This window comes from Mizuhopecten yessoensis, unplaced genomic scaffold (assembly GCF_002113885.1).
Source record: "Mizuhopecten yessoensis strain PY_sf001 unplaced genomic scaffold, ASM211388v2 scaffold10877, whole genome shotgun sequence".
Classification (NCBI taxonomy): domain Eukaryota; kingdom Metazoa; phylum Mollusca; class Bivalvia; order Pectinida; family Pectinidae; genus Mizuhopecten; species Mizuhopecten yessoensis.
In genome coordinates this window covers 58,977-69,571 of record NW_018408766.1, presented here as the reverse complement: position 1 = coordinate 69,571, position 10,595 = coordinate 58,977, and positions in this window count along the sequence as shown.

Below are 10,595 nucleotides of genomic sequence, written 5' to 3'. Positions count from 1 at the left end.
AGATAGATGCTCAGAAATTTAATGACTTGGTTTGTATACAGATGTTAACTTATGTAATGACTTGTTTTGTAGACAGGTGTTCAGTAATTTAATGACTTTATTTGTAGACAGATGTTCGGGGTTTTTTTATGACTTGGTTTGTAGACAGATGTTCAGGGTTTTTTATGACTTGTTTTGTAGACAGGTGTTCAGTAATTTAATGTTTTGGTTTGTAGACAGATGTTTAGTGATTTAATGACTTTCAGTGATGTAATGACTTGGTTTGTACACAGATGCTCAGTGATTTAATGACTTGAGATGTTCAGTGATTTAATGACTTGAGATGTTCAGTGATTTAATAACTTGGCTTGTAGACAGATGTTCAGGGTTTCTTTATGACTTGTTTTGTAGACAGGTGTTCAGTAATTTAATGTTTTGGTTTGTAGCCAGATGTTCAGTTATTTAATGACTTGGTTTGTAGACATATGTTCAGTGATTTAATGACTTTCAGTGATGTAATGACTTGGTTTGTAGGCATATGTTCAGTGATTTAATAACTTGGCTTGTAGACAGATGTTCAGGTTTTTTTATGACTTGGTTTGTAGACATATGTTCAGTGATTTAATTACTTTGTTTGTAGACAGATGTTAACTTATGTAATGACTTGGTTTGTAGACCGATGTTCAGTGCTTTAATGTTTTGGTTTGTAGAGAGATGTTCAGTTATTTTATGACTTGGTTTGTAGATAGATGTTAACTTATGTAATGACTTGTTTTGTAGACATTTAATGTTTTGGTTTGTATACAGATGTTAACTTATGTAATGACTTGGTTTGTATACAGATGCTCAGTGATTTAATAACTTGGCTTGTAGACAGATGTTCAGGGTTTTTTATGACTTGTTTTGAAGACAGATGTTCATTTATTTAATGACTTGTTTTGTAGACAGGTGTTCAGTAATTTAATGTTTTGGTTTGTATACAGATGTTAACTTATGTAATGACTTGTTTTGTAGACCGATGTTCAGTGATTTAATGACTTGGTTTGTAGACATATGTTCAGTGATTTAATAACTTGGCTTGTAGACAGATGTTCAGGGTTTCTTTATGACTTGTTTTGTAGACCGATGTTCAGTGCTTTAATGTTTTGGTTTGTATACAGATGCTCAGTGATTTAATAACTTGGCTTGTAGACAGATGTTCAGGGTTTTTTATGACTTGTTTTGGAGACAGATGTTCAGTGATTGAATGACTTTGTTTGTAGATAGATGTTAACTTATGTAATGACTTGGTTTGTAGATAGATGTTAACTTATGTAATGACTTGGTTTGTAGACAGATGCTTAGTGATTTAATGATTTTGTTTGTAGACAGATGTTCAGGGTTTCTTTATGACTTGTTTTGTAGACAGATGTTCGGGGTTTTTTTATGACTTGTTTTGAAGACAGATGTTCATTTATTTAATGGCTTGTTTTGTAGACTGATGTTCAGTGATTTAATCAGATGTTCAGTAATTTAATGACTTTGTTTGTAGACAGATGTTCAGGTTTTTTTATGACTTGTTTTGTAGACAGATGTTCAGTAATTTAATAACTTGGTTTGTAGACAGATGTTCAGTGATGTAATGACTTGGTTTGTAGATAGATGCTCAGCAATTTAATGTTTTGGTTTGTAGACAGATGCTCAGTGATTTAATGACTTTGTAGACAGATGCTCAGTGATTTAATAACTTGGTTTGTTGACGGATGCTCAGTGATTTAATGACTTGGTTTGTAGACAGATGCTTAGTGATTGAATGACTTTGTTTGTACACAGATGTTCAGTGATTTAATGATTTTGTTTGTAGACAGATGCTCAGTGATTTAATGACTTTGTAGACAGATGCTCAGTGATTTAATAACTTGGTTTGTTGACAGATGCTCAGTGATTTAATGACTTGGTTTGTAGATAGATGCTCAGCAATTTAATGTTTTGGTTTGTAGACAGATGCTCAGTGATTTAATGACTGTTTGTAGACAGATGTTCAGTGATTTAATAACTTGCTTTGTAGACAGGTGTTCAGTTATTTTATGACTTGTTTTGTAGACAGATATTCAGTAATTTTATGACTTGTTTTGTAGACAGATGTTCAGCAATTTAATGACTTGGTTTGTAGACAGATGCTCAGTGATTGAATGACTTTGTTTGTAGAAGATGCTCAGTGATTTAATGACTTGGTTTGTAGACAGATGCTCAGTGATTGAATGACTTTGTTTGTAGAAGATGCTCAGTGATTTAATGACTTGGTTTGTAGACAGATGCTTAGTGATTTAATGACTTTGTTTGTAGACAGATGCTCAGTGATTTAATAACTTGGTTTGTTGACAGATGCTCAGTGATTTAATGACTTTGTTTGTAGATAGATGCTCAGCAATTTAATGTTTTGGTTTGTAGATAGATGTTCAGTGATTTAATGTTTTGGTTTGTAGACAGATGTTCAGTTATTTTATGTAGACAGATGTTCAGCAATTTAATGACTTGGTTTGTAGATAGATGTTAACTTATGTAATGACTTTGTTTGTAGACAGATGTTCAGTGATTGAATGACTTTGTTTGTAGACAGATGTTCAGTGATTGAATGACTTTGTTTGTAGACAACAGATGTTCAGCAATTTAATGACTTGGTTTGTAGACAGATGCTCAGTGATTGAATGACTTTGTTTGTAGACAGATGTTCAGTAATTTTATGACTTGTTTTGTAGAAAGATGTTCAGCAATTTAATGACTTGGTTTGTAGATAGATGTTAACTTATGTAATGACTTTGTTTGTAGACAGATGTTCAGTAATTTAATAACTTGGTTTGTAGACAGATGTTCAGTTATTTTATGACTTGTTTTGTAGACAGATATTCAAGATGCTCAGTGATTTAATGACTTTGTTTGTAGATAGATGCTCAGCAATTTAATGTTTTGGTTTGTCGACAGATGCTCAGTGATTTAATGACTGTTTGTAGACAGATGTTCAGGGATTTAATAACTTGCTTTGTAGACAGGTGTTCAGTTATTTTATGACTTGTTTTGTAGACAGATGTTCAGTAATTTAATAACTTGGTTTGTAGACAGATGTTCAGTTATTTTATGACTTGTTTTGTAGACATGTTCAGCAGTTATTTTATGACTTGTTTTGTAGACAGATGTTCAGTAATTTAATACTTGGTTTGTAGACAGATGTTCAGTGATGTAATGACTTGGTTTGTAGATAGATGCTCAGAAATTTAATGACTTGGTTTGTAGACATATGTTCAGTGATTTAATAACTTGGTTTGTAGACAGATGTTCAGTTATTTTATGACTTGTTTTGTAGACCGATGTTCAGTAATTTAATGACTTTGTTTGTAGACAGATGTTCAGTGATTTAATTACTTTGTTTGTAGACAGATGTTCAGTGATTTAATTACTTTGTTTGTAGATAGATGTTCAGTTATTTAATGACTTTGTTTGTAGACAGATGTTCAGTAATTTAATGACTTTGTTTGTACACAGATGTTCAGTGATTTAATGACTTGGTTTGTTGACAGATGCTCAGCAATTTAATGTTTTGGTTTGTAGATAGATGTTCAGTGATTTAATAACTTGGTTTGTAGACAGATGTTCAGTTATTTTGTGACTTGTTTTGTAGATAGATGCTCAGTGATTGAATGACTTTGTTTGTAGACAGATGTTCAGTTATTTAATGACTTGGTTTGTAGACAGATGTCAGTAATTTAATGACTTTGTTTGTTGGTAGATGTTCAGGTTTTTTTTTATGACTTGTTTTGTAGACAGATGTTCAGTGATTTAATGACTTGGTTTGTAGACAGATGTTCAGTGATTTAATGACTTGGTTTTTAGATAGATGTTCAGTTATTTTATGACTTGGTTTGTAGACAGATGTTCAGTTATTTTATGACTTGTTTTGTAGATAGATGTTCAGTGATTTAATAACTTGGTTTGTAGACAGATGTTCAGTTATTTTATGACTTGTTTTCTAGACATGTTCAGTGATGTAATGACTTGGTTTGTAGATAGATGCTCAGCAATTTAATGACTTGGTTTGTAGACAGATGTTAACTTACGTAATGACTTGGTTTGAAGACAGATGTTCAGTGATTTAATGACTTGGTTTGTAGACAGATGCTCAGTGATTGAATGACTTTGTTTGTAGACAGATGTTCAATTATTTAATGACTTTGTTTGTAGACAGATGCTCAGTAATTGATTGACTTTGTAGACAGATGTTCAGTGATTGAATGACTTTGTTTGTAGACAGATGTTCAGTGATTTAATAAAGATGTTCAGTAATTTAATAACTTGGTTTGTAGACAGATGCTCAGTAATTGATTGACTTTGTAGACAGATGCTCAGTGATCTAATGACTTGGTTTGTAGACAGATGCTCAGTAACTGATTGACTTTGTAGACAGATGCTCAGTAATTGATTGACTTTGTAGACAGATGCTCAGTTATTGATTGACTTTGTAGACAGATGCTCAGTTATTGATTGACTTTGTAGACAGATGTTCAGTTATTTTATGACTTGTTTTGTAGACAGATGTTCAGTGATGTAATGACTTGGTTTGTAGACATATGTTCAGTGATTTAATAAAGATGTTCAGTAATTTAATAACTTGGTTTGTAGACTTGTTCAGTTATTTTATGACTTGTTTTGTAGACAGATGTTCAGTGATGTAATGACTTGGTTTGTAGATATATGCTCAATTTTGCAATCGAAGTATATAAAATTACAAACAAACAAACACCCACATACCTGCATGACCTCATCAGTACCACACAAAAGCCATGCTCCTTTAGATACCACAACACAGCAGACATTCCACAAGTAAGAACAACCAAATTTGGCAAACATTCTTTTCGATCTGAAGCACCAAAAATATGGAATTCTCTGCCAGACCACTTTCGAACAGCAACAACACTTTCGCAATTCAAAACACTTATAAACAGCTGGTACGGACCACAATGTAAATGTGTCACATGCAGACAACCTACATAATATAACACACAACCACATAGCATCACTTATTACTCTCATACAAGTACACAAGGTTTTTAAATATACTTTTACACCCCATGTTTTAGACTGATATCTGCTATTTTAAACAGCTACTTGCGTACATGTGCTTTTAATAAATGATAGTGCTAACCTAGTTGAAAATGAAATGTGATGTAAGAGTGAAGTATTGACTTTGTAACTGTTTTATTATGCAATGTGTATGTCCCGTATGTTAGTCGGTTTTAATAGCTCCTTAGAGCTAATGTTGTATTGTTATACCATGTACCGACTCTAAATAAAACTTTTGACTTTGACAGTGATTTAATGACTTTGTAGATAGATGTTCAGTGATTTAATGACTTGGTTTGTAGACAGATGTTCAGTGATGTAATGACTTGGTTTGTAGACAGATGTTCACTGATTGAATGACTTTGTTTGCAGACAGATGCTCAGTGATTGAATGACTTTGTTTGTAGACAGATGCTCAGCGATTTAATGACTTTGTTTGCAGACAGATGTTCACTGATTGAATGACTTTGTTTGTAGACAGATGCTCAGTGATTTAATGACTTTGTTTGTAGACAGATGTTCAGTGATTGAATGACTTTGTTTGTAGACAGATGTTCAGTTATTTAATGACTTGGTTTGTAGATATAAGCTTTGTGATTTAATGACTTTGTTTGTAGACAGATGCTCAGTGATTGAATGACTTTGTAGACAGATGTTCAGTGATTGAATGACTTTGTTTGTAGACAGATGTTCAGTTATTTAATGACTTTGTTTGTAGACAGATGTTCAGTGATTGAATGACTTTGTTTGTAGACAGATGCTCAGTGATTTAATGACTTTGTTTGTAGACAGATGTTCAGTTATTTAATGACTTGGTTTGTAGATATAAGCTTTGTGATTTAATGACTTGGTTTGTAGATATAAGCTCAGTGATTTAATGACTTTGTTTGTAGACAGATGCTCAGTGATTTAATGACTTTGTTTGTAGACAGATGTTCAGTGATTGAATGACTTTGTTTGTAGACAGATGCTCAGTGATTTAATGACTTTGTTTGTAGACAGATGTTCAGTTATTTAATGACTTGGTTTGTAGATATAAGCTTTGTGATTTAATGACTTGGTTTGTAGATATAAGCTTTGTGATTTAATGACTTGGTTTGTAGACAGATGCTCAGTGATTCAATGACTTTATTAGCTGACAGAAGTTTAGTATTTTTATGACTAATTTTTGGGCTTGTTAATTAAATATGGAATACTGAAGTTTGTTCAATGTTTAATATTTACAGATGGTGGTGGTCGAAAGCTAGTCTACAAGGGAAGTGTAGATTCAGGATTTCAGGAACCCATTGGTATGTGGATATTTCTATCATGAACAAGTTTTTTTTAAAAGAATATGATTTTCAGCAATGCATTATTTCATTGTAGAACTCTTTAAAATACGATTAGTCTAATATCATTGAAGGCAGTGAATTTAAAATTAATCCAGACTGGGTTTTGTCCTATTTTAGCTCAGTGAGTATTTTGCTGTAGTATGGCAACTGTCATCCATCTGCCTATGCTGCATCAACTTTTTGTTTTTAGATCGCCTGGGCCAGAGGGCAAAGTGAGCTTATATGGTGGTGCTTCGTCCATCATCCCTCCGTCCTTGTGTCATGAATTTGTTTTCTTTACTCAAATTCTTCCCAATAGCCATTGGGCCTAGAGTAATGGTATTTGGCTAACAGCAAGCTGAGACCAAGTTTGTTCAAATGAATGACCTTGGCCTATATTCAAGGTCACAGGTGTCAAATATTTTTAAAACCTATAAATGACTTCTTCTGAATAACCAAAAGGCCAGGAATGATGATATTTGGCAAATGACATACTTTGATGAAGGGCTACCAAGTTTGTTCAAATGAATGACATTGACTTACATTGCACGTAGCTTTATTTTAGTCCACTTGTAAGGTTGCAAGTGCGAGATTAATACCAGGTGAGCGATGCAGGCCCATTGGTCCTCTTGTTTGATTTCATTCCAAATAAAGGTATAGGGACACCATCGTGAAGCCTGCCAAAAGAAACACATTCATGCCTCCAATCCTTCAATGCCATAGGCACTTTGATTTCATATAGATCATTACTATAAAAAACACTGATTTCAAATCACAGTTGAGTATTCAACTTGGTATTGAGTTACTCATTGAAGTGTTGGCTTAGGAAAGGTCGAGGATTCAGCCCGTAGGTACGTAAGTTACACTCTTTGTCATTCAACTTCATTTCTCAATGGAATTTCATGAAACTTAACTTTATACAAGTGTTCTGTATGGCAATTCCTTGAACAAGTTCTTGTTTTGTTAAATGCAACAGAATATTCTCATTATGTTTTTGCTCTCACCTCAAAAACACAAAAAGATATTTTCATGCAAGCAAAATACAAACTGCGCAATAAAAATCTATTATCCATTGAAAAATGCATTCGCTAGAATAGATCTTGATACATCATTGAAGTTTTTATTCTTTTCCTCATACATATGTGACACAATGTGTGAATGCGAGGGGATTTGTATCACTTGTGATGCCTTGTTAATTTCTCATATATCAAGAAAAAATGCAGTGCTGAAATGATTATATGAAATGTTACGTCAATGCAAGGCGAGTCGAGTTTACAAGTTTACAACATATGACCAAAAACAGCACTGTAGCATCTTCACATTGAACATGTGAACCAATGGATAAGGTGAACAGGGATGTAGTCCCATTCATTTGTCATTGCTTGGGCAAACTCAGCAAGTCATTACAGAAACAGCCACAAAACAAACTCAACAAGTCATTACAGAAATAACCATGATAACAAACTCAACAAGTCATTACAGAAATAGCCAGGGTAACAGAAATAGCCAGGGTAACAAACTCAACAAGTCATTGCAGAAATAGCCAGGGTACCAAACTCAACCAGTCATTGCAGAAATAACCAGGGAAACAAACTCAACAAGTCATACAGAAATAGCCAGGGGAACAAACTCAACAAGTCATTACAGAAATAACCATGATAACAACCTCAACAAGTCATTACAGAAATAACCATGATAACAACCTCAACAAGTCATTACAGAAATAACCATGATAACACACTCAACAAGTCATTACAGAAATAGCCAGGGAAACAGAAACAGCCAGGGTAACAAACTCAACTAGTCATTACAGAAATAGCCAGGTTAACAAACTCAACAAGTCATACAGAAATCACCAGGGTAACAAACTCAACAAGTCATTACAGAAATGGCCAGGGTAACAAACTCAACAAGTCATTACAGAAATGGCCAGGGTAACAAACTCAACAAGTCATTACATAAATAGCCAGGGTAACAAACTCAACAAGTCATTGCAGAAATAGCCAGGGTAACAAACTCAACCAGTCATTGCAGAAATAACCAGGGAAACAAACTCAACAAGTCATACAGAAATAGCCAGGGTAACAAACTCAACAAGTCATTACAGAAATAGCCAGGGAAACAAACTCAACGGGTCATTACAGAAATAGCCAGGGTAACAAACTCAACAAGTCATTACAGAAATGGCCAGGGTAACAAACTCAACAAGGCATTACAGAAATAACCAGGGTAACAAACTCAACAAGTCATTACAGAAATGGCCAGGGTAACAAACTCAACAAGTCATTACATAAATAGCCAGGGTAACAAACTCAACAAGTCATTACAGAAATAACCAGGGTAACAAACTCAACAAGTCATTACAGAAATAGCCAGGGTAACAAACTCAACAAGTCATTACAGAAATAGCCAGGGTAACAAACTCAACAAGTCATTACAGAAATAGCCAGGGTAACAAACTCAACAAGTCATTACAGAAATAGCCAGGGTAACAAACTCAACAAGTCATTACAGAAATAGCCAGGGTAACAAACTCAACAAGTCATTACAGAAATAGCCAGGGTAACAAACTCAACAAGTCATTACAGAAATAGCCAGGGTAACAAACTCAACAAGTCATTACAGAAATAGCCAGGGTAACAAACTCAACAAGTCATTACAGAAATAGCCAGGGTAACAAACTCAACAAGTCATTACAGAAATAGCCAGGGTAACAAACTCAACAAGTCATTACAGAAATAGCCAGGGTAACAAACTCAACAAGTCATTACAGAAATAGCCAGGGTAACAAACTCAACAAGTCATTACAGAAATAGCCAGGGTAACAAACTCAACAAGTCATTACAGAAATAGCCAGGGTAACAAACTCAACAAGTCATTACAGAAATAGCCAGGGTAACAAACTCAACAAGTCATTACAGAAATAGCCAGGGTAACAAACTCAACAAGTCATTACAGAAATAGCCAGGGTAACAAACTCAACAAGTCATTACAGAAATAGCCAGGGTAACAAACTCAACAAGTCATTACAGAAATAGCCAGGGTAACAAACTCAACAAGTCATTACAGAAATAGCCAGGGTAACAAACTCAACAAGTCATTACAGAAATAGCCAGGGTAACAAACTCAACAAGTCATTACAGAAATAGCCAGGGTAACAAACTCAACAAGTCATTACAGAAATAGCCAGGGTAACAAACTCAACAAGTCATTACAGAAATAGCCAGGGTAACAAACTCAACAAGTCATTACAGAAATAGCCAGGGTAACAAACTCAACAAGTCATTACAGAAATAGCCAGGGTAACAAACTCAACAAGTCATTACAGAAATAGCCAGGGTAACAAACTCAACAAGTCATTACAGAAATAGCCAGGGTAACAAACTCAACAAGTCATTACAGAAATAGCCAGGGTAACAAACTCAACAAGTCATTACAGAAATAGCCAGGGTAACAAACTCAACAAGTCATTACAGAAATAGCCAGGGTAACAAACTCAACAAGTCATTACAGAAATAGCCAGGGTAACAAACTCAACAAGTCATTACAGAAATAGCCAGGGTAACAAACTCAACAAGTCATTACAGAAATAGCCAGGGTAACAAACTCAACAAGTCATTACAGAAATAGCCAGGGTAACAAACTCAACAAGTCATTACAGAAATAGCCAGGGTAACAAACTCAACAAGTCATTACAGAAATAGCCAGGGTAACAAACTCAACAAGTCATTACAGAAATAGCCAGGGTAACAAACTCAACAAGTCATTACAGAAATAGCCAGGGTAACAAACTCAACAAGTCATTACAGAAATAGCCAGGGTAACAAACTCAACAAGTCATTACAGAAATAGCCAGGGTAACAAACTCAACAAGTCATTACAGAAATAGCCAGGGTAACAAACTCAACAAGTCATTACAGAAATAGCCAGGGTGACATACTCAACAAGTCATTACAGAAATAGCCAGGGTAACAAACTCAACAAGTCATTACAGAAATAGCCACAGAAACAAACTCAACAAGTCATTACAGAAAAAGCCAGGGTAACAAACCCAACAAGTCATTACAGAAGTAGCCAGGGTAACAAACTCAACAAGTCATTACAGAAATAGCCACAGAAACAAACTCAACAAGTCATTACAGAAAAAGCCAGGGTAACAAACTCAACAAGTCATTACAGAAATAACCAGGGTAACAAACTCAACAAGTCATT